The sequence below is a fragment of the Arachis stenosperma genome, chromosome 7, assembly GCF_014773155.1.
Source record: "Arachis stenosperma cultivar V10309 chromosome 7, arast.V10309.gnm1.PFL2, whole genome shotgun sequence".
NCBI classification, from domain to species: domain Eukaryota; kingdom Viridiplantae; phylum Streptophyta; class Magnoliopsida; order Fabales; family Fabaceae; genus Arachis; species Arachis stenosperma.
In genome coordinates this window covers 86,471,484-86,494,943 of record NC_080383.1, presented here as the reverse complement: position 1 = coordinate 86,494,943, position 23,460 = coordinate 86,471,484, and the positions used below count along the sequence as shown (strand labels likewise).

The window sequence follows — 23,460 nt, the reverse complement described above, 5'->3', positions numbered from 1 at the left end:
AGATAAGGGCATTCTAGTAAAATAAAAACATTTAACGTCTCTATTCACGCTAAACGTTAGTGGAGACACAATTACAAATTTTAATTTACTTCAGAGACCCAATTACAAACTTTTAAACTATAGAGACCAATTTACAATTTTACCGAAAGTATAGGAACTAATTGTGTAATTTAACCTTTTTTAAAATACCCAAATATGAGGGTTGGATTTGAGTTTTTTATTTTAAATTTTTTTAAATATACAAATCTAACTCTTAGATTTGTATTTTAATATTTAAAAATTTTAAATGTTTAAATTGGACATTTCGATTTGTGCACTATAAAATCTTACCATTAGATTTCTCTACTTCTCTAAATCTGAAAATCTGATTTGTTATTTAAAATTTAAAAAAATTTAATTCATATTAAAAAAAAACACACCAATCATTCATGATGATAAATTACAACACAATCTTCTTCCATATAAAAAAAAAATTAGCCTCATCTTAGACACAATTAAACATACGTTAACATTTTTTTTTCGTCTGGAAACATATGTTTTCGTTTTCGGATAAGGTCTGGAAACATTGGTTAACATTATGTAAGCATTGGTCTGGAACTGGGCCAGCTAGCAGGGCCATAGTTACCAAACATGTTTTTGGACGTTTATATTGAGATGACGCATGAAGCCACCACCACCACATGTTCAATTCTCCTCAATGGATTGCTCAGAGATTCTCTCATAAGTTTGACATTTCACGCATGCTTTTCATTTAAAATGCTGCACATTAAACTAAACTTGCCCCTTTTTTTTTCCTTCCTTTGCAAAATTGGAAATTGTGAAACATCCATGCATGTAAATGATCAGGATTGAAAATAATTGAAGCATAATTTATTATTTAATTTACAGTATGTTTGGTGTGTCCTTTTCTTGCAAAAAAAAAAAAAAAAAAAAACCACATCTATGGACTAATGCTCTTGGAAATCTATATAAAGGCTAGGATTCATTATTACATTGTGTCATTGTGTGTTCACAGAAAAACAAACTTCACACAAAGCCAACAATAGCTTCCAAAGTAGCGAGGTCTTAGTCTTTTATATCCGTCAATGGCTGCTGAACGAGGATTTGGAGATTTGCAACCTTCTATTTGGAAGTATGAATATATTCAATCACTGAGAAGTGAATATAAGGTTTAGTATGATGATGATGATGAATATATCCAATCATGCAATTATAAATAGATTCAATAAATGTTTATATACTTTGTTGGATAGTTCCTTTATTTCTTAAGGATAATGCATTGTACAAAATTACGATAATATTAGAAACATAATAATTAAAATTATTTTGTTTTACTTAATATTTATATTTTTATGTATATATTATTTATAATTATATATTTATTATATATAAAATTACATAATTATTTTAATAATAATTAATAAATATTAAATAAAATAATTTTAAATTATTTGAATTAATTTTTTTATTATCTCTTAATTATTATTGCAAATTTAATGCAGGAAGAATCATACATAAAGAAAAGGGAAGTGTTAAAGGAAGAAGTAAGAATGATGCTTTGCAGAGTGAAACATCATGTTCATCAACTTGAGCTGATTGATATTTTACAAAGACTTGGAGTAGCTTATCATTTTAAAAATGAAATAAAGAGCATCTTGGATAATATTTACAACATGGAAACATTCAACACGAAGAAGACTTTGTATGCTACAGCACTTGAATTCAGGATCTTAAGGCAGCATGGATATGATATATCTGCAGGTTTTCATTAAACCCTTATAATCTGATCCCTTTTTAAACATGAACATTTTTTAGAATCACTAAAAAAATATATTTAGTAGACCATTTTTTATGTTTATTCATTTTTTTAATATATATATATATATATATATATATATATATATATATATATAAGTATTTTTGACAGTTATTGCTGGTTGTTAAAATAAATATCTAAAAATATTTTTTTTACACTTTTTATCAAAAGTTTTAATAATTTTAAATTAGAGGACATGCCATAAATATGCGGATCTAAATAATAAAAGGAAAAGATTGGAAATTAATTTCTTTTCAATAATCAATAATATTTTCTTCAAAAAAAATTCCTTTTTCCCTAATTTTTACTTATTTATTACTTTGTTCACTGAATATTGTTAGTTAAAGAAAAGAGTAATGATATATGACCAACAAAATTTATTTATTTTTATTAATATTTGATTAATTTTAAATAATAAATTTTAATAGTATAAAAATAAGATATTAGTCTAAAATATTGATTAATATTAATAAAAATAATGATCCCTAATATTCAAAAAAAAAATTATTAATAAAAATATAATAAAATAAGTGAATAATATATAGCAAGTTCTTTGCAATAATAGTGATGGCATGTATAGTTGTACACTTGTACTTATGCACCGAGACAAAAAATAAATAAATAAATAAAGCATGGCAAGTAGTTAGTACAAGTGTTAATTTGTGATCCACAAAAGTACAAAACTATTGTTGGATGGGGGGCATCTAGTGTACAGATGCACTTGTAAAGACTTTTGTCTTTTATGGTTTTGAAAGCGTGTCACTAAAAGTGTTACTTAAAGAAAAAGTGTTACCCTTAATCGTTAACTTGGCTCTGATACCAATTTTTTAATATCTTTTTCAGAATTTCCATTAACTCTTTTCAAAATTTCCATTAACTTTTCATATGAGTTTATAATTTGTATAAATTGGTTGGTGATACTTTATAGTTTACAATTTCATAATCAAAAGTATTAACCATTTCTATTATTACTAATTCTGATTTCATTTTTATAGTTTTTCAATCTTGTTTTAGTTTATAATATTCTTTTTTGCATGGATTAAAATCTTTTATCTGTTTGTCTTTTTCTTTAATATAATTTTTTAAATCCTCAAAAACTTCTTTTATTTCTACATTTTCTGTTGTTTCTAAATATCTTTTTAATTTTTCAACTTCATTCTCCATTTTTTCTTTTAACAACTTTAATTCTTTTAAGTCATAATATGGTTTTTCATGCATTTATAAATTTTTTAAGTTTAGCTCCAACTTGTTTATATTTGTTCTTATTTCTATCCTTTTTATTATAAGGTCATTAATTTCGAACTGAAGATTATTTAATTCTCTCTTATACTCCTTTATTTTACTTTTTAATTTTTTCGCCCTTTTTCTTTTATTTTGTTTCTGGTCTTTCAATCTTTGTATACTTCATTATTTATCTTAGTATTTCTGCAAATTCTATCATCGATTCATCACTATTTTCTAGAGATTCTATTAATTTTTCTAACTCTTCAACTTCTCTTTTCAATTTGTCATAGATTATTTTTAGAGCTTTAAATGCTCCTTGATTTATTTCAGAAAACTGTAAATAATTCAACCGATTTTCTCTTTCAAAGAGCTCTTGTTTCTTGTCTTGATAGGTTACATATATTTTTTCTTTATTTATTGTCATAACTTAGTGTTTAGGGTTTCATTTAATTTTTTGACCTTTTTTGTTAATTCTTTTATTTCAGAATTTTCTTCTTTAGACTTTAACTTAGATAAACTTAAAGGGCTATTAATTTTGGATTCTCTTATTTGAAAATTCGATGAAACTAATTTTCCTGATGGTTCTTTTAGTAAAAGAACTGGGTTTTCAATAGCTTTATATTTTGGTATTTCTGTTTTTTACAATTTTCTGAAATAATTCATCAACATAAATTCTTTCTCTGTTTTTAAATATTATACTATGATGACTATTTGTTAAAGCATAATTTATTGCATATGTAATTGAAAATGGTTCATCATCTTGTTCCATTAGATTCTTTCTGTGAAATTTATAAGCCAAACTTATAGATCTTCCAAGATTTTCAGTTGACAAAGGTATAGCATATCCAAGATGGGCATTGAATTTAACATTTACGTTTGCCAAGTTTCCATGAACAATTCCAATTATTTGATCTATTGGGTCATCAGTAATTCTTTTGTCATAGATAGCTAAGCTTATTGGTGAATTAATTCCTTTCATATATGTGGATTTGATTAAGACTTGTATAGTACTAATATGAATTCATCCAATTTTAGATCTTTTTTGTTGATCCTTAATTTTCTCAATCTGTTTACTCAATTCTTCATCATTTATCAAAGCTATTTCAAGTTCTCCATTGGCAGATTTTATCTTTATAGGGGCTTCAAGTTGAATTTTTCCATAGTATATTATATTTTTTCTATTAAAAACTTCTTTTAAAAGATTTTGTTTATTAAAATTTTCATTTGATTTGAGATTTAATTCTGTTTTTAGAACAGCCTGTTTTTCATTATCTAATAATGCAGATAATCTATAATAGTTAGATTCTTCCGTTAATTCTAAACTTTCTAAATAATTCATAACTAAGAGATTAGGATAAAGGCGTACCTTTCTGGAGAAAAACTTCTTTTATTTAGAATATTTTACATAAGATGTTTTTTATCTCCAGATGGGAGATTGTAGATACTAACTTGAGAGGGGAGTTTAGAATTGGTTTTTCCTAAGGGAATTCTTCTTCAAACTATAGAATCGCCTCGGCAGCTTCCTCTTTGCTCTCCTAGCATATGAGTGCTCTTAGCCTCCTGCTTTCTATGGTTTGATGCTCTCTACAATTGCCTAAGCAACCTATTTATAATGGTTGGGTCTGATGGACAATTCTCATCCTTACCCTTCTTATGACGTCATTGCTTACGTCATTGTTTATTATCTTGCACCAGCTACATTGTTGGTGCTCTATGACCTAAGCGCTTACGTCATTATGCAATAATGTTGAGAGATGCTTCAGATGTGCTGTCCTCTTCTTTCATTATGTGGCCTTCAGATGCGTTGTCTCCTTCCTTTATCATGTGGGTTGATTCCGTTTCATTATTGCTTTCTTCAGATAACTCTGAGACACATAGCTGGCACTTGTGGTCTTCTCTGTCTTTTATCAAATAGCAGAGATTCCTTTTTATCCCTTCGAGGAGCTTTTCTAAGAGCCCAGATAAGTTGTAGAATGCTGATTCAAATTCCACTAAGAGTCTCATCTCTCTTTCTTCAATTTCATTCTTTTTACTGGATACAAGCAAAGTATTTCTGCTTTTATAATTGATTCTTGTGTGAGATTCCCTTGTTATCCTTTGAGTTCTTTCGAAGACCCTTGCTAGTGTGCTGGCTAGTCTTCCTTCATGACTGTAGATTGTTAAATCTTGAACTTGATCAATTGGTTGAAAATTTCCTGGGAAGACGGACATGAAGATTACTTGATGTGCTGGAACCAAGCATTCTTCTTCTTCATTAAAAATAGGTTGACTATTCGTAAATTTTAGGGATATATCCCTTGGATTTACGTTGTCAATCATATTTTTAAATCTCTTTACTGCATCAACAAATCCTGCAGGAAACTCACTAATAATTTTTAAATCATTAAAAATTAAAATTGTATCAATTAATCCATACTGGAAAAACTGATAGGTGTCAGATGGGGAAGCATCTGGAAATATAACCAGCTTTGTTAGCTGTTCTTTGGCAATAGGATAATATCCCAAGATTGCCCTTTTTTCTTCAGTCCAATTTAGGACTATGTTAAGGGTTTCTCTGAGATTTGATCTACAGACCCTTTTCTTTTCCTTGATTTCAACCCTTGTAGGAATGTTTCTTATTATCCCTGTTCTCTGGGTTTGAATTGGAGCTTTATCTACTCTTTTTAGGGTTTGCTCTGGATGAAGAGCTTCATATTCCCTGAAGGATTCTTTTGCTTCTTCCAGTGTTAAAAACCCTCCTTTATGAATTATCCTTGATTGATGTGTAAATGGTGCTGCTTTTTCCCAGGCATCATATACTCCTTTCATGGGGCCATTATAAATTACATAATATTTTTTATCTTGGGTGGATTTTTTGATAATTTCAGCAATTGTTTTGTTTTTTGGAATTTTTTCTTCACCTGATTTGTCCACCACGCTTAGCTGGCTGAACTCTGATGGTTTTGGTTGTTGTGTTGATTTCATTGCTTCGATGCCCTTCTTGAGGGATTGGATCTGTATCCTTATTTGCTGACAATGCTTGCATTTTTCGAGTTCTTGTTCGTATTTTTGAATTTCTTGATCTAATGCGTTGTAGACGAACTCCATTCTCTTGTTAATGTATCTGCAATAACATTTTTGTCACCCTTAATATATTCAATTTTTATTGGATATTGTAACAAAAATAATTGCCATCTTACCAATCGTCCATGATTATAATCAACTTTTAAATTATATCGTATAAAACCTGTTAGGTAACTTGAATCTGTCCTTAATGTAAATTCTTTGGGTAGTAAATCGATTTTCCATTTCTTAAGAGATTTAATTACTGCCAGAGTTTCCTTTTCATGAGTGGTATATCTCTGTTCTGTTGGAGTAAAAGTTCCTGAAATATACCTGCAAAGTAATTCCTTTGGGGGATATTTAGAATCTAGTGATTCTTTTTCTTGTTCTAAGCTTTTTATAGCTTTCTTAGCTTTTAGACATCCTGACCAGGTTATGTCTGAGGCATCTGTTTCTACTATTAAGTAGTCATTTTCTTCTGGAATATAAAGTTCTGGAAGTTTTTCACATAATTCTTTAATTCTTTGAATTTGCATACTATCTTTTTCATCCCATTTCCATTCTTTTTTAGTACTTATTTTTGGAAATAAGCTTTTAGTGTATTCTGTTATATTCTTTAAAAATCCTTGATCAGAAATATAATTTATACACCCTAAAAATCTTTGTAATTGTTTTCTATCTTCTATTTTATTAGAAAATAAATTTACTTTTTCTAAAATATTTGGTTGTAGTTTTAGCTTTCCTTCAGTGGATAAAATTAATCCAAGAAACTCTATTTCTTGTTTTGCTATTCTTGCTTTCTTTTTGCTAAGAACTAATCCTTTTTCTTTACATCTTTCTAAAACTATTAATAATTTTTGAAGATGATCTTCTTTATCCTGTTTTGTAAAGATTAGTATATCATCAATGTACACTAAAACAAATTCATTTAACTCCTTTAGATTTTCTTCCATAAATCTTTGATAAATACCTGGGGCTTGTTTTAATCTGAATGGTAATACATTCCATTCATAGAGCAACACACTTGTTGATTCTTTTGTTGGGCAAGTAAAAGCAGTTAATTTCTTTGTTTCTTCGTCTAAACGAAGTTGCCAATATCCTAATTTTGCATCAAGAGATGAAAACCAAGTTGCTCCTTTGATTTTTTCTAAAATAGAATCTTTTCTTGGAAGTTTATGAGCATCACCAATAGTTGCTTCATTCATTTTTTTATAGTTTATTACCATTCTTCGTTTTCCCCTTTTAATTATTGTTTTCAACGTAAAAAGCTGGAGCCACATGAGGACTTTTACTTAATCTTATAATTCCTTTTTCCAAAAGATCTTTACATTCTAGTGAGAACTCTTCTCTATCTCTTGCGGAATAAGGAATTTTATTTGGAACATTTATCTCTTTTGTGGGTTCTTTTAATTTAATGCTTACTAATTCGTTATTTGTATTTTTAATATCTAAAGGATTTTCAGCACAAATTTCATTCAAAAGTTCTTCTATCTTTATTTCAAGATTATTTTTTGGAATATTTATCTGAAAGTATAGATTTAAATAACATGTTTCTAATATAGAAAATATTTTAAATTTTAAGATCTTATCTATAGTAGTAGTTGGTATTTTTATACGTTTTGATTTTTGATTTATTGAAGAATCGTGCGGAGCTTTTAAAACTATATATGTTAATTCTTGAATGAATGGATGATATAGCTTTAAAAAGTTATTTCCTATGATAAAATCCATTCCAGAATCTAACATATATATAGATGGAACAATGAATCTATAATTTTGAATAAAAATTTCAACCATCTCTGCTTTTTGGTCAATTTTATGTATTGATTTATCAGCTATTCTAACTCTTAATGGTTTCTTTAATTTTTTCCAATCAAGTTTTATATTTGAACTAGCAAAGCATTGTGTTGCTCCAGAATCTATGAAAGCATTTATAAATTTTTTTGTTATTTTTATAGTAATAAATGTAGCATTATTACTCAGTCTCTGAGTCTGTTTCTGAGACATATTCAAAAATATAGTCTAAGTTATCATCAGATTCTTCTAATGGTTCCATGAGACAAGACTTAGCAATTTCTATTTGTTTAGTAAGATCCTTTTTATCCTTCTTTTTTGGGCATTCATTTGCGTAGTGTCCTTCTTCTTGGCAATACCAACATTTACAATTTTCTTTTTTATTCGGACAATAGTTATTTCTTTGTCTTTTGTTTTTATTGTTATTTTCTTTCCTAAAATATCTCTTTTTTCTCCAGTTTGGATAGTATTTTCTTCTTCTAAATTGATATTTTCTTTTTCTTTGAAAATTTTTATTAAGACCATATTTTTGAGGTATCTCTTCATTATCCTGACAGCAAATTCTAATTATATTGCAAATCTTTTTTGAGTTGCTTCTTGCATACAACGTTCTTTATTTCCTCTCTTATTGCAGAGGTTGCTCCACCAAAATTATTTTCAATTGTTCCTCTATTTATTTCTCTTATAAATCTTCCCATTATAAATTCATTGGCAGGATATGGAAGTTTTGTTATATACATACTGAGATAATGATTTTTATCTTCTTCTTTTAATTTGTAATAATGTATTCTATATTCACATATATAGACTCCACATTACATAAATCATATATCTGAATATTAGCTAAATGGTTTTTTGCTTCTTGATATTCTTTATTATAGACTTCTTGTCTATGATCTATAATATTTTTTCCAAAATATTCTTTATAGAATCATCATTATATATAATATCTTATCATAAGCTGTTGTTTTTGTTTCTAATTCTTCTATTATTTGGTTTTCTATTGATGTCATATAATCTCTTATAGTTCCTTTAGTATGAAATCCTATGTAATTCCAAATGTCTCTTCCAGACAATTCACTAAGTTTTGGATTAGTAAAGGCTTCTAATAAGAAGGAATTCAACCAGTTTTCGAAAATTTCTTTTTCGTTCTTTTTGCAGTCTAAATCGAGCATTCTTTCTCCTTCCATTTCCTGGATTTTAGGAATGTATTTTGATGGTATTTTTGTATATTTTGAATCTTTATTTATAAATCCTTTTTTAAAAGCATAATTATCAAAACCTGTTTCTCATTTAAATTGAGATTGATTATCCTTAGATGTTCCAGCTTCATTTTTTACTTGTATTGGTATTGCTGGTTCTTCGTCACTTGAATAGTCTAGAATGTGTTCTTCATTTTCTATATTTTCATCATTTACTAATTCTTCTTCTATTTGAAAACCATGTTCCATAATATTATTTTCTTGAGCCATTTTTAATTGTTTAAAAAGCATTGTAACTTCTTCTAATTTTTCTTCAATATTCATAATTTCAATGGTGGTTTTACTTTTAACTCTGTTATGTTGATTATATTTTGAAAATTTTCTTCTTTGGGATTCTTTTTCCTTATTTCTTTGAAATTTTATAGATACTAATATTTCTTCAAGCATATCTACTATAGAATTTAATTGTGGGTTAAAAGTATGATGAAGATGTGGGGAATCATTTCCATGGTAGCATTTTTTAGAAATTCCATGTGAAAAATAAGTTTTTTCAGGTTTTTGAAGTCCCTCAATAAAGCTTATAGTAAAATAAAGATTTTGAGAAAAATCATTTTGTATTGATTTTAAGAATTCAGTGTCATTACAATTAACATTGGTTAAAATCATTAATTTTTGATCTATTAGTTTTGATAATTTAATTATTTCTTCTCTTAAATCTTCTAATTTACTTTTTTCCATTAGGTGACGCTTTTCTTTGTAAAGGGCTATAGTTTTAAGTTAAAAGTGTGGTTTTAGAATGTGTGGTTTAGATTTTGCCACATAAGCACATCTTTAAAACAACATCTTTACCATATATTTCACCTTGTTGGATAGTAGGGATGGCAACGGCCTCCATAGGGCGGGAACATATTCCCATCCCCGCCTCCATTACCTGTCCCGTCCTTATCCCATTCCCCCGACGGATAATGCGGATTCCATATTCGTCAGGGATATAGATATCCATGAATTTAAAAAAAAATTAAAAAAATAGATAAAAAATTTGAGAAATATAATAAAAAATAATAATAATCAGAAATATAATTAGGGCCAACAGAATCAAAATTACAGCAAATAATTAATATAATCAGTATCACAACAATCAGAATCAGAAATATAAATTAGGATTAATAGAATCAAAATTAGACCAAATAATTAACATAATCAGTACCACAGCAATCAAAACATAATCAAAATCACAACAATCAGAATCAGAAATATAAATTAGGGCTAACAGAATCAAAATCACTTTAAAGAGACTCTGACGCAAAGAAGTTGACGATCTTGTTGGACCACGAACAGGCTTTGATGGCGAGGAGGCCCTGGCGCAAAGATGACAAAACGTGAAGAGGATCTGATGCAGCGCTGCTGCCTCGATGACCAGTGACCTCGAGAGTAAGAAGCAGGAATTTTGGCGGTGAGGGGTAGGAGGTGGCAGATGATGAGAAGACGCGGCGAGGCTCCGATGCGAAGAGGCTTTGACACGAAGACGCACTCCCTGCTGCGGTGAGTGGTGCGGTATTTTACAACCCACACTACTAACCGGCAAGTGTACCGGGTCGTACCAAGTAATACCTTACGTGAATAAGGGTCGATCCCACGAGAATTGATGGATCAAGCAACAATGATTGATTGATTGGCTTAGTTAGGCAAGTAGAAAAGGGTTTTGAGATATTCAAAAGGTTTAAATTCGAATTCAGAATATAAAAAGGAAAAATAAAAAAGTTGGGAATAAAATATTGAGAAAACAGTTAAGGTTTCAGAGTTATCTATTTTTCCGGATTAACTTTTCTTACTAACTAATTTAATTATGCAGGATTTAATTTATGGCAAACTATATGTGACTAGACCCTAATTCCTTAGACCTTCCGAGTCTCCTCTAAAATTCATCAATTGCCAATTCCTTGATCAATTAATTCCAATTAGGGGGTGATGATCAATTTCTAGTTTATATGCCAAAAGAATCCTAATTATCCACAAATAAGGGGATTATATGTCACGTATCCCATTAAATACAAACAATTAAAAATTTAGTATAATATGTTTTCAAGCTGTTGTTCAAGTAAAGAGCTTTTCCAAGTTTTACAAGAACTCAATTAGAACATGGGTCGTACTTCCGTTCCACCCAGTGTTCATAGAATAAAGAACGAAAATAATTATTGAAATATAAATCAAGACATGAATTAAATTAAAAAGATCAAACGAATCAATCCATGAAAATAGACAGAGCTTCTAACCTTAATAATAGAGGATTAGTTGCTCATGGTTTAGAGAAGAAAAATAAGGGTTCTGGTAACAAGAGTATCTCCCTTGTCTAAATGTACAGAATTCCTATTTATAACTAATCCTAATAAATTTAAAATCTAGTTATCTAAAACTAAAAATAATATCTTTTCCTAAAAATAAGATTTGAATTTAAATTCGAATTAATTAACAAGTCTTCAGCTGATGGGTGGGGACCACTTGATTTGTCCATTCTGCAGCTTCTAATATGTGTTTTCTGGGCTGAAAACTGAGTTAAAACGCGGCCCAAAATCCACACCAGCGATTTTTGTAAATTCTGCAGATCGCGCACGTCACGCGTACGCGTCGCTGGTCTTCTTCGCAAGTCACGCATAAAATATAAGTGCAAATTCACTAGAAAAAGATAGCAAGATGCTCACGCATCACAACACCAAACTTAAACTATTGCTTGTCCTCAAGCAACCAAAACTCATATAAGCTTATGATGTGAATTTGCATGAGAATGAGAGTTCGATTAAGCTCATGTCTTTTCTTATAGTGGGGTTTACAACTGTAATCCTGAATAGGTTTGGCATCTCACTCTCCTTTGAACCAGGAGGATGTCATTGTCATTCGGAATTAGAATCCGGATACTATTATGAATTCTCTGATCTTTACATTTCAGTTTAATCCTTGAACACAGCAAAATTGACTTTAATTTATTTTTTTTCTTTGGTGCTTTGCACCTTGAGCTTAGCCATGACTTTAAATATTTTGTCTCAAGGATTACTTGACACAAAAACACCACAAGCACTTAACTGGGAGACTCTCTTTGAGTCCTGATTTTTCTTTCAGTTACTCCCAGACAGTGGTGCTCAAAGCCTTTGACATACTTTGTTAAACGCACTTGGTCTCGACTCTAAGTATTTTGTCTCAAGGATTACTTGACACAATCACACCACGAGTATATGACTAGGGAAACAACTCTTTGAGCTTTTAATCATATCTGACCTCCCTAGTCATTGATGCTCAGAGCCTTGGACCTTGCTTTTATTTATTAATTATTATCTTTTTTTTTCTTTTGCTGTTTCTTTTGCTTCAAGGATTAAATTTTTGTTTATTTCAGAGAAGTCGTAATAATTTTCTAAATTCCTGTTCCTTATACATCAACATCCCTTTATTCAAATTCAAATATGCACTGTTCATATCATGCATTCAGAATTACCATAATACCACCATATTTAAGTAAATAAGACTATTTAAAATTAACTTAATTTCTCATGCAATACATCATTTAATAAAAAAAAATTTTATTTGAATTCAAGCTTAGTGAGTAATACATGAGACATCTTTTCAGCATTAAAGCAATTAAGGGAAAACTAAACTAGAACTAGAATTTCTCACTAATAAAGGATCATGGAACAAACAATGCAAAATAGTAGAAAACCGGAACATAACATAAAAAAAGAGGGGAGGAATAAAAAATATGAAAGGAACTCAACCACCTTAGTTATCCTAGCGGTCGCTTTATTCTTCAGGTTGTGCTCCTCTGTGAAGATGATTCGCCTCCCTTTTGTGCTAGAAAACCTATAAGCGCAGCGTCAACACCAAACTTAAAGGTTTGCTTGTTCTCAAGCAAAGAAGAACTGAAAATAGAAGAGACAAATATTATGAGGAGAGAAAAATAAAAGGATAAAAGAATAAGAGAGAATAAAGATTGGGAGAGAGAGAAAGAAAAGTGAAAATGGTGCGGCGACGGCGACGCGTACGCGTGCAGCATGCATACGCGTGAGTCGCAAATTTTTTAGAGGGACACATAAGCGTCAGGCACGCGTCTGCGTGCCCTTGATTTTGTGCGATTTGCGTGAAGCCAGCCGCGTGCCCGCGCGACTCTCTTTTCAAATGGCTTGGGAGCCAATTATTCATACGACGCGTTCGCGTCATGCACGTGCTCGCGTGGAAGGCCATATGTGCAACTGACGCGAACAAGTCAATCACACGTCCGCGTGCTCTAACTTGTGCTTTTAGCACACTTTCTGCCCTAAGCCAGCACAACTCTCTGTCAAATTTGTTTTTCACGCACACATGATTGACGCATTCGCGTCAGTAATGCTTGCGCGTCGTGTTCATTTTTTTTTTTAGTTTGAGGTGTTCGGTTCCTGTAATAAAATAGCTGCATGATCAGAAAATTAGTAAGAACTCAGTAAAAATAAATAAAAAAACTACTACTACAAAAAATAAAAATAGCTAAGGATACGAAATTATCGGGTTGCCTCCCGACAAGCGCTTCTTTATCGTCACTAGCTTGACGGTCAACTCCTCTAAGGAGGAGGATCATAGGGGCTCAGCTCTTCACCCCTTACTTTGAACTTCTTTCCTGTGTCTCCATAATGTAGCTCAATATGCTCTAGAGAGAGGATTCTGATTACTGTATAAACCCATGCTGGATTGCTGGTCAACACCACCTTCATTCTTGGGGAGAAACCTTCAGTGGGGATCTTTTTGTTTCTCCATCCTCTGGGTACTTTCTTCTTTTTGGGAACCTCCTCCTTGGTAGATGATGTATTCCCAACACCAAACTTAGGTTTGATGTCATGAGGAATTTTATTGATTGTTGCCAAGGGAGGTTTAAGCTGTAGATTCTTCTGTGCATCATCAGGGGGTTTTTGAAGGTTTGGATCAATAAGCTCAGCCTGCATGCACCTCTCTTCTTCACCTGTTGGCTGTATATCTTTGAAGACATGAAAGACCAGTTACTCATTATGCACTCTAAGCGCCAATTCACCCACTTCTACATCAATCAGAGCTCTTCCAGTGGCTAGGAATGGTCTTCCTAGAATTATAGAGGCATTCTCATCCTCCCCTGTGTCAAGAATCACAAAGTCTGCTGGGAGGAAGAACTTACCCACTTTGACCAAGATATTCTCCACTAATCCGTATGCAGGCTTCATAGATTTATTTGCCATCTACAAGCTATCTTTATGGGTTGTGCCTCTTGGATTTGTAGCTTCTTCATCACAGACAAGGGCATTAGATTTATGCTTGCCCCCAGATCATAGGGCTTTCTCAAAGGTTATGCTCCCAATGGTGCATGGAATTTGAAAGCTCCCTGGATCTGGCATCTTCCTTGGCAAGTTATTTTGAATTACAGCACTACATTCCTTAGTCAGGACTACTGTCTCATCTCCCTTTAAATGCTTTTTCTTTGACAACAGCTCCTTCATGAATTTGTCATAGATATGCATTTTCTCCAAAACCTCAGCAAAAGGAATATTGATTTGTAACTTTCTGAAGATTTCCAAGAACTTTGAGAACTGCTTGTCCTTGGTCTCCTTTTGAAGTCTTTGAGGATATGGCATCTTAGGCTTGTACTCAGGAGCCTTTGGCAAAGTAGGATAAGTGTCAAGAGAGTCTGGGAATGGGTTGTCCTCACGCTTTGGAGGGGCGTGCTCTACTTCTTCCTTCTTCTCTTCTGGAGCTTCTTTTTCAACTAACTCTTCATTCACCTTGGTCTCAGAGCCAGCTACTTTACCACTTCTCAATTGAATAACCTTGCAATCTTCTCCTGGGTTCACCACTGTATCACCTTGAAACGTACTTGCAGACCTCTCAAGTATTTGCTTGCTCAGTTGGTCCACTAGCATCTCTAAATTTCTAATAGAGGCTCTGGTTTCCTGCATAATTTGTGCTTCCGTACTTGCCACTTGTCCACTTATCACGGAGATAGCCTTGCATTCCTCTCTTGGATTTGGAATTGTGTTACTAGGAAGGCTAATAGTGGTCCTCTGATCAATTTCATTAACTCTGGTGGCTATTTGACCCATTTGAATCTCCAGGTTCTTGATGGATGCTCTGGTTTCCTATCTAAAACCTGTCAATATTACTTCCAAATCATTGTTCTATTGGAAACCGCCCTGAGAATTATTGTTGAAGTTCTGAGGTCTCTGAGGTTGATCCCTCCATCTAAAATTTGGGTGATTTCTCCATCCATGGTTGTATGTCTTAGAATATGGGTCATTGTTGGGATTCCTAGGACCATTTCCCATGTAATTCACCTGTTCAAAAGAAGGTTGAGCACAATCATAATTATCATTTTGCACAAAATTACCTGCCATGTCATAGTAGACTTCCTGTGGTGGATTTTGGGTGTTGATAGCTGAGACTTGCATGCCACCCATTTGTTGAGTAAGTGGATTTATTTGCTGAGGCATCAGCTTGTTCTGAGCAAGAAGAGCATTAACAGCATTTACTTCCAACACGTCTCTCTTCTGAGGAGTTTCAGAATTCACAAAATTTCTATTAGATGAGTATAAATATTGGTTGCTAGCAACCAATTCAATAAGCTCAATAGTCTCCTCCGGTGTCTTCTTCTTGTGCAATGAACCTCCTGTAGAATTGTCTAGGCACATCTTGGATATTTCACCCAAGTCTTCATAAAAGATGTCTAGTTGAGTCCATTTGAAGAACATGTTTGGAAAGCATTGCCTAATCAGTAGCTTGTATCTCTCCCAAGCTTCATACAGAGTCTCACCATCCTTCTGCCTGAAGGTCTGAACCTCCATCCTAAACTTAGTCAACTTCTTTGGTGGGAAAAATTTTGTGAGGAACTCAGAAACCACCTTGTTCCAAGTATCCAAACTTTCCTTAGGTTGGGAATCTAGCCATAGCTTTGCTCCATCCTTCAGAGCAAACGGGAAGAGCATGAGTTTGTACACATCAGGGTTTACTCCATTTGTCTTTACAGTATCACAAATTTGCAGAAAACTAGAGATAAATTGATTTGGGTCTTCGTGGGAAAGACCGTGATACTGGCAGTTTTGTTGCACTAGAGTGACCAGTTGAGGCTTTAACTCAAAGTTGTTCGCAGTAATAGAAGGCACCACAATGCTCTTTCCATACATATATGCAGTAGGAGCAGAGAAAGAGCCAAGTACTCTTCTTTGTTCATTCCCATTCGGGTTCGCCGCATTGGTATTCTCAGTATTAGTCAGATCCATAGTGGATTCTGCAGCCTTATAAAGTCTTGCTTGTTGTAAACGCCGCCTGAAAGTCCTTTCAGGTTCAGGATCAAAGCCTAAGAGATGTTCTTTGTCTCTGTTCCTGTGCATAAATAAACAGAAAACAAGAAAGAATGGGAATCTCTACGTCAGAGTGCAGAGAATTTCCAGTGAGGTAACCTGTGTAAAGAGATAAAAATATTGAATAAAATAAATAGAAGAAAAATAATAAATAGTCAACACCAAACAGAATTTCAGAAATTAAGAAAAATATTGGTGCTGTTTATTTATAAAAAAAATTTTTCTTTTTATTTTTTGAAATTTTTTTTAATAAAAGAAAAAAACAAAAAGAAGAAAGAAGGAAAACGTGACAGGGGAGGGGGAACAAAAGAGAAAAAAAAGGAAGTGTAAAAAGAAAAAATATTAACGTAAAAAAAAGTTTTTTTTTTCGAAAAATAATAAAACAATATTTAAATAAAAATTAAAACTAACACGCCTAATCTAAGCAATCAAACAACTAATATTTGTTAATCACTATCAATCCCCGTCAACAGCGCCAAAAATTTGTTGCGGTATTTTACAACCCACACTACTAACCGGCAAGTGCACCAGGTCATACCAAGTAATACCTTACGTGAGTAAGGGTCGATCCCACGAGGATTGATGGATCAAGCAACAATGATTGATTGATTGGCTTAGTTAGGCAAGCAGAAAAGGGTTTTGAGATATTCAAAAGGTTTAAATTCGAATTCAGAATATAAAAAGGAAAAATAAAAAAGTTGGGAATAAAATATTGAGAAAACAGTTAAGGCTTCAGAGTTATCTATTTTTTCCGGATTAACTTTTCTTACTAACTAATTTAATTATGCAGGATTTAATTTATGGCAAACTATATGTGACTAGACCCTAATTCCTTAGACCTTCCTAGTCTCCTCTAAAATTCATTAATTGCCAATTCCTTGATCAATTAATTTCAATTAGGGGGTGATGATCAATTTCTAGTTTATATGCCAAAAGAATCCTAATTATCCACAAATAAGGGGATTATATGTCATGTATCCCATTAAATACAAACAATTAAAAATTCAGTATAATATGTTTTCAAGCTGTTGTTCAAGTAAAGAGTTTTTCCAAGTTTTACAAGAACTCAATTAGAACATGGGTCGTACTTCCGTTCCACTCAGTGTTCATAGAATAAAGAATGAAAACAACTATTGAAATATAAATCAAGACATGAATTAAATTAAAAAGATCAAACGAATCAATCCATGAAAATAGACAGAGCTCCTAACCTTAACAATGGAGGATTAGTTGCTCATGGTTCAGAGAAGAAAAATAAGGGTTCTGGTAACAAGAGTATCTCCCTTGTCTAAATGTACATAGTTCTTATTTATAACTAATCCTAATAAATTTAAAATCTAATTATCTAAAACTAAAAATAATATCTTTTCCTAAAAATAAGATTTGAATTTAAATTTGAATTAATTAGCAAGTCTTCAGCTGATGGGTGGGGACCACTTGATTTGTCCATTCTGCAGCTTCTAATCTGTGTTTTCTGGGCTGAAAACTGAGTTAAAACGCGGCCCAAAATCCACCCCAGCGATTTCTGTAAATTCTGCAGATCGCGCACGTCACGCATACGCGTCGCTGGTCTTCTTCGCAAGTCACGCGGACGCGTCGGTCACGTGGACACGTCGCTAAGCAAATCTTCAATTCACGCGTGCGCGTCAGTCACGCACACGTGTCGCCGTGGAAACTTCCAGATCACGCGCACGCGTCAGGCACGCGTGTGCATCGCTCCTCGCAGCCATCTCCTTTGATTCTTGTGCTGCAGAAACTTCATAAAATTCTGCCGAATGCTACCTGAAATAAATAAAATTGCACAAAACTCAAAATAGCATCTATAGTGGCTAAAATATAATTAATTCTTAATTAAACTCAGCAATTTAAGTGAAAATTCACTAGGAAAAGATAGACAAGATGCTCATGCATCAGTGAGCGACGAGGAGAAGAACAACGACTGGCGACGATGCGACGTGGAGAAGACGAGGTGAGCGGTGAACTCAGGAGGTGATAGGAGCGTGACGGACTGACGGTGCGGTGAGCGATTGAGCCACTGAGCGCGTGGAAGGTGGCGGTCGGCAGTGTTCAAGAGAGGAGAGAGTGAGGATTTGATGAGGAGAGGAGAGGAGAGGAGAAGAGACTCTCTGAAGCAGTAAAGTGGAAGCACTAAAGCTTTGAATTTTTTATTGCTAAGGTTCTTCTTCAATGAGTCATATATATTATATATATTAGGGGTATTTTGGTCTTTTTATATAAACGGATGAAATGGGTCTCCACGGGACGAAGACCTCTACCCTCGTCCCGTTCCATTTATTATACAAAATCTCATTTCCACAGGTAGAAAATAGTTCCCCATACCTGTTTTCGGCGGGGTAAATTTCCACAAATACCCGTCTCGCCGAAAATTTTTGCCATGCCTATTGCATAGGGGATATACAATAGACATGTGATGTGACTGCTCATCATCTATATATAATAAAGGGTCATAGAGACAATAACAAATTAAAAATGAGTCTAAAACATGTTAAGATTATTTCATTTTATATTTTTTAGTTATTATTTATTTTATTTTATATTTTTAAATATTATTAAAATAATTATGTAATATTAAATATAATAAGTATGTAATTATTTTACACGTGGTAAACATTGCAACTTTCACTTTCTAAATCATTTTACATGGCATCAAAGATTTTTCACTAAAATATAAACTCTTGTTAACAAATGGCAATATGTAGAAGTTTCTTACATGAAATTTATAGGAGTTTCTTACATGAAACATTTATTATATATGTCACACTTTATTAGTAATTTTTAATTATGTTAATGATGGACTAATATTGAGTGATTCAAATGAAACGTTTGGGACACCAATAGAATAAAAAATAGTTTGAGACAAGATTACTATATAGTATATACTCCTAATAACATTTGGTGGAATATAAGTAATAGTTTATCCTTTTCTGTTTTTCTTTTTGTTTTCCTCACTTCTATTTTTTATCTATTTTTTCACAATATCTTCCTCACATTTCTCAGTATAGTTATCAATTTTTTCAAAAATTGACACATTTCCCTTTTAAACTACCATATTATTTTTCCTCAAAATTTTTAAAATTTTTAAATTAAAAGGGCATGCATAAATCTTTAAATATAAATGGTAACAAAAAATCTAGAGATTGGAAATGAATTGTTTTCGGAGAATAATTAACAATATTTTTTCTTGTAATTTTCTTTTCTCCTCTTATTCTTCTCATTTATTACTTTATTGATTAATTATTAGTTAAAGAAAAGTTGGTTTATTAGTAAAACAGGTAAAAGAATAAGTGTATATAGAGTAAGTTCTTTGCAATAGCTTACATAGTTGTACAAGCTTATGCAAAAAAAAAAAAAAATACCAAATGAGTCATCTATATATATAAAATATATATTAAAATATAAAATATATTAAAAATAAATTAAATAATACATATATTTATATACAAATATAAAATAATTAATTTAATAACTAATTTTTAATATTTACATATAGTATTTTTGTAATAAGTAGTACCCGTGTTAATTTGTGGTCCACAAAATTATGGCTTATACGTGTTGCTGCACATCGGCTATATATAATTTTCTTTTCTTTTAGTTTTAACTTTATGAACTCCAATTACGACTGTACATTCAAAAGATATTTAAAAGCAAGTATGTAACTATATAAGTATTAACCTTAATTAAATTACTTTTTCTTTTTATTGTTGTAGATGTGTTTGATTTCTTTATCAAAGAAACAAACAATTTCAACGAACATCAATCTTCAATTGGCATTGAGGGAGTTTTATCACTATATGAAGCCTCATTTCATTTAGTAGAAGAAGAAACTATATTAGATGATGCAAAAAAATATAGTTCAAAGATTCTCAAAGAATATGTAAAAAGAAATTATGGTAGCTACATATCCCTCTTAATCAATCATTCATTGGAGTATCCATTACATTGGAGGGTAACAAGATGGGAGGGCCATTGGTTCATCAACACATATGAAAAAAGTCACGATTTGAATCCTACATTTCTTCAGTTTGCTAAATTGGATTTCAACATTGTTCAAAGCATTCACCAAGAAGAGTTGAAGGATATGTCAAGGTAATAACAAGATATCATGAATTTAGTAAAACACTTGAATACTATTTTATTTATATTTCTATTATTATATATTTTTTAAAATTGTTATTATTTGTTATCATATATAAAATTTTAAAACTTAAGGATTAATTTGTCATTTTCTCTTAATTGAAAACAAATAAGTCCTTGACCTTTTGATTCACAGACATTTAAATTTTCGAAAATTTTTAAAATATATTTAAGTCGTTGACCTTTTTAAAATCTAGACATTGATCTCTAGATCTCATATTCACTTGGATTTGTCAGACTTAACGGAAAAATCAAACGTGATTCCCGTTGTATTGACTTGGTTGATACGGATGCCCACGTGAGAAAATTTTTAAAATTAAAAAAATTAAACTTAGGGATCAATATGTCCAGATTTTGAAGAGGTCAAGGACTTAAATATTTTTTTAAAACCTCAGAGACTTAAATATCTGCAGATCGAAAAGTCAGAAATCGATTTATCATTTTTTCTTCATTTTATTATTTCTCAAGTATAACAATTGGTATATGATATTGTGTACTTATTTTTTATTGTATCTTAATTAGGTGGTGGAAAAAAACCTACTTAGCAGAGAAGTTAAGTTTTGCAAGAGATAGGTTGATGGAAAACTTCTTTTGGACCGTGGGAATAAATTTTAATCCAGAATTTGGTTTTTCTAGAAGAGCTATAACAAAGGTCAATTGCTTCATAAATACAATAGATGATATGTAATTATGTATGATACCTTTGGCACTTTAGAAGATTTAGAGCTATTTACCAAAGCTATTGAAAAGTAAGCATTATTATTGTTATTATTGCTATATGATATTTATTTATTTTATACAAAATTTTTATTAATTCATAAATTTTCGTTCATGAATTCTAGATGGGATCTAAGTTTTGGTATGGACAATCTTCCATACTACATGAAAATTTGCTTCCTTGCACTCAATAACTTTGTTAATGAAGTAGCTTTTGAAAGCCTACAAAATAATGAAGTTTATGTTGTTCCTTTTCTTAGACAATCGGTAAGTAATTATTTAATTTTTGCACAGTAATTACTATTATATCGTTAACAAAAGATGTAATAAGTCATGCCTGTCATGCAAACTTTTTTACAAATTGAATAACTTTTTTAATTATTCCAATTGTTGAATCGCCTATATATTATCTTAACTATTATTAGGCATATATGTATGTAATAATTTCATAAAATTTGAACATTATCAATAGGATTGTAACCCAATATTTTAAAACCAAATCCTCAATCAAAATGAAGTTTTATGATGAAATAGCAAATTACTTTCAAGTTTTGTTAAAATTTATACAATTTATTTATATGGTGAAATTTCTTAATTCAACGGTTGGATTAGCGAAATTCTAAATCTATTAAATGAAGAAAAAAGCTCAATAAATAATTATGACATACATACTTCTATTTTGCAAGTTCTTAATTAAAAATCAACTTAATATCATTTTGAACTCACTTTTGCAATTTTTTTCCGCTTTTAATTTTTTTCAGTGGACAGATTTATGTAAGGCATATTTTGTTGAGGCAAAGTGGTACTATAGTGGTTATATACCAACTCTTGAAGAGTACTTGGAGAATGGTTGGAGATCTTCAGGCTCACATGTTATTTTTCTTCATGCTTATTTCACAATTCCAAATGTGTTAAAAATGGAGCAATTGGATTCCTTAAAAGAATATCCCAACATATTTCGTCTTACATCAATATTTTGCCGCCTTGTTAATGACCTTGGTACATATAAGGTACGGAAACAAAAATATATACTTCTATTGATATGTGACAACTTATATATTCTCTTCTTCTTTTCTCCTTAATTATTAAAGATGATTATTCATTGGAACAAAAGAATTATTTCTTAAAAAAACAAAATTATCTTCTATTTTACTTGTTAAACTTTTTTTGGTTTTGAAATTTCTTAAGATTTATTTTAGAAGTTTAATGTAATTTATTAATAATTTAAAATTTTTTACCACACAATCATTCATTTATATATGTTCTTTTACATTATTATTTATATAATGTATATAAAAAAATAATTATTCTTTGTCAATATGACAATATATAATTAAATAATACAAAATTTTTTTTATAATAATTAATTATATATTGAAATTAAATTTCTAACTTAAATAATATATTAATAATTGATAATATAAAATATTTTACGCTATTCTTCGATAATATACGTTCATGCCCAGCATTCCATTCACTTAAATGATAATTTAAATCCTTGAATTTAATTTGTTAGTAACCTAAAATTGCTTAACAATGTTAGTGCATATTAATTAAATTGTATTTTCATCGTTAATATTTTAGCGTGAGAAAAAGACTGGAGATGCTCTTTCATCAATTCAATGCTACATGAACAAAAGTGGAGCTTCAGAGGCAGAGGCATGTGAGCACGTTAGATCAATTATAAATACACTCTGGAAGAACATAAACAAAGAAGCTCATCATTCTTCTCTTTCTCAAGATTTTATAGACACTATTTTAGGCCTTACAAAAATGGTATTAGCCATGTATGATCATGGAGATTACCATACTTTTCAAGATTCTGAAGCTAAGAGGGGTATATTGTCGTTAATCATTCAACCAATTCCTCTTACATGTTAATGTCTATTGTTCATGAACTACTAAAATATAGTAAATTATTTGCAAATTTTTACCTGCGAATTATTTTCACATGAATCTATAGGTGATTTTTTCTGTCAGGGAAAAATATTAGTTGTTGATTTTAACGTGAAAAAATTATAAGTAAAAATAAAATTCAAATGAAAAAAAAGCAAGTAATATATCAGTACGTTTTGTTGTAAAATAAATAAATAAGAAAGATATAAATATAAAATATAGAAATATAAAATCATAATATTAATGTTCACCAATATAATTATTTTGATATATATAT

The 23,460-nt window shown here is 31.0% G+C and overlaps 1 pseudogene; it reads left to right on the top strand.

Moving 5' to 3' along the window:
* The first annotated feature begins 1,002 nt into the window (after positions 1 to 1,002).
* On the top strand, positions 1,003 to 23,228 carry LOC130941248 (myrcene synthase, chloroplastic-like; annotated as a pseudogene).
* Positions 23,229 to 23,460: the final 232 nt, after the last annotated feature.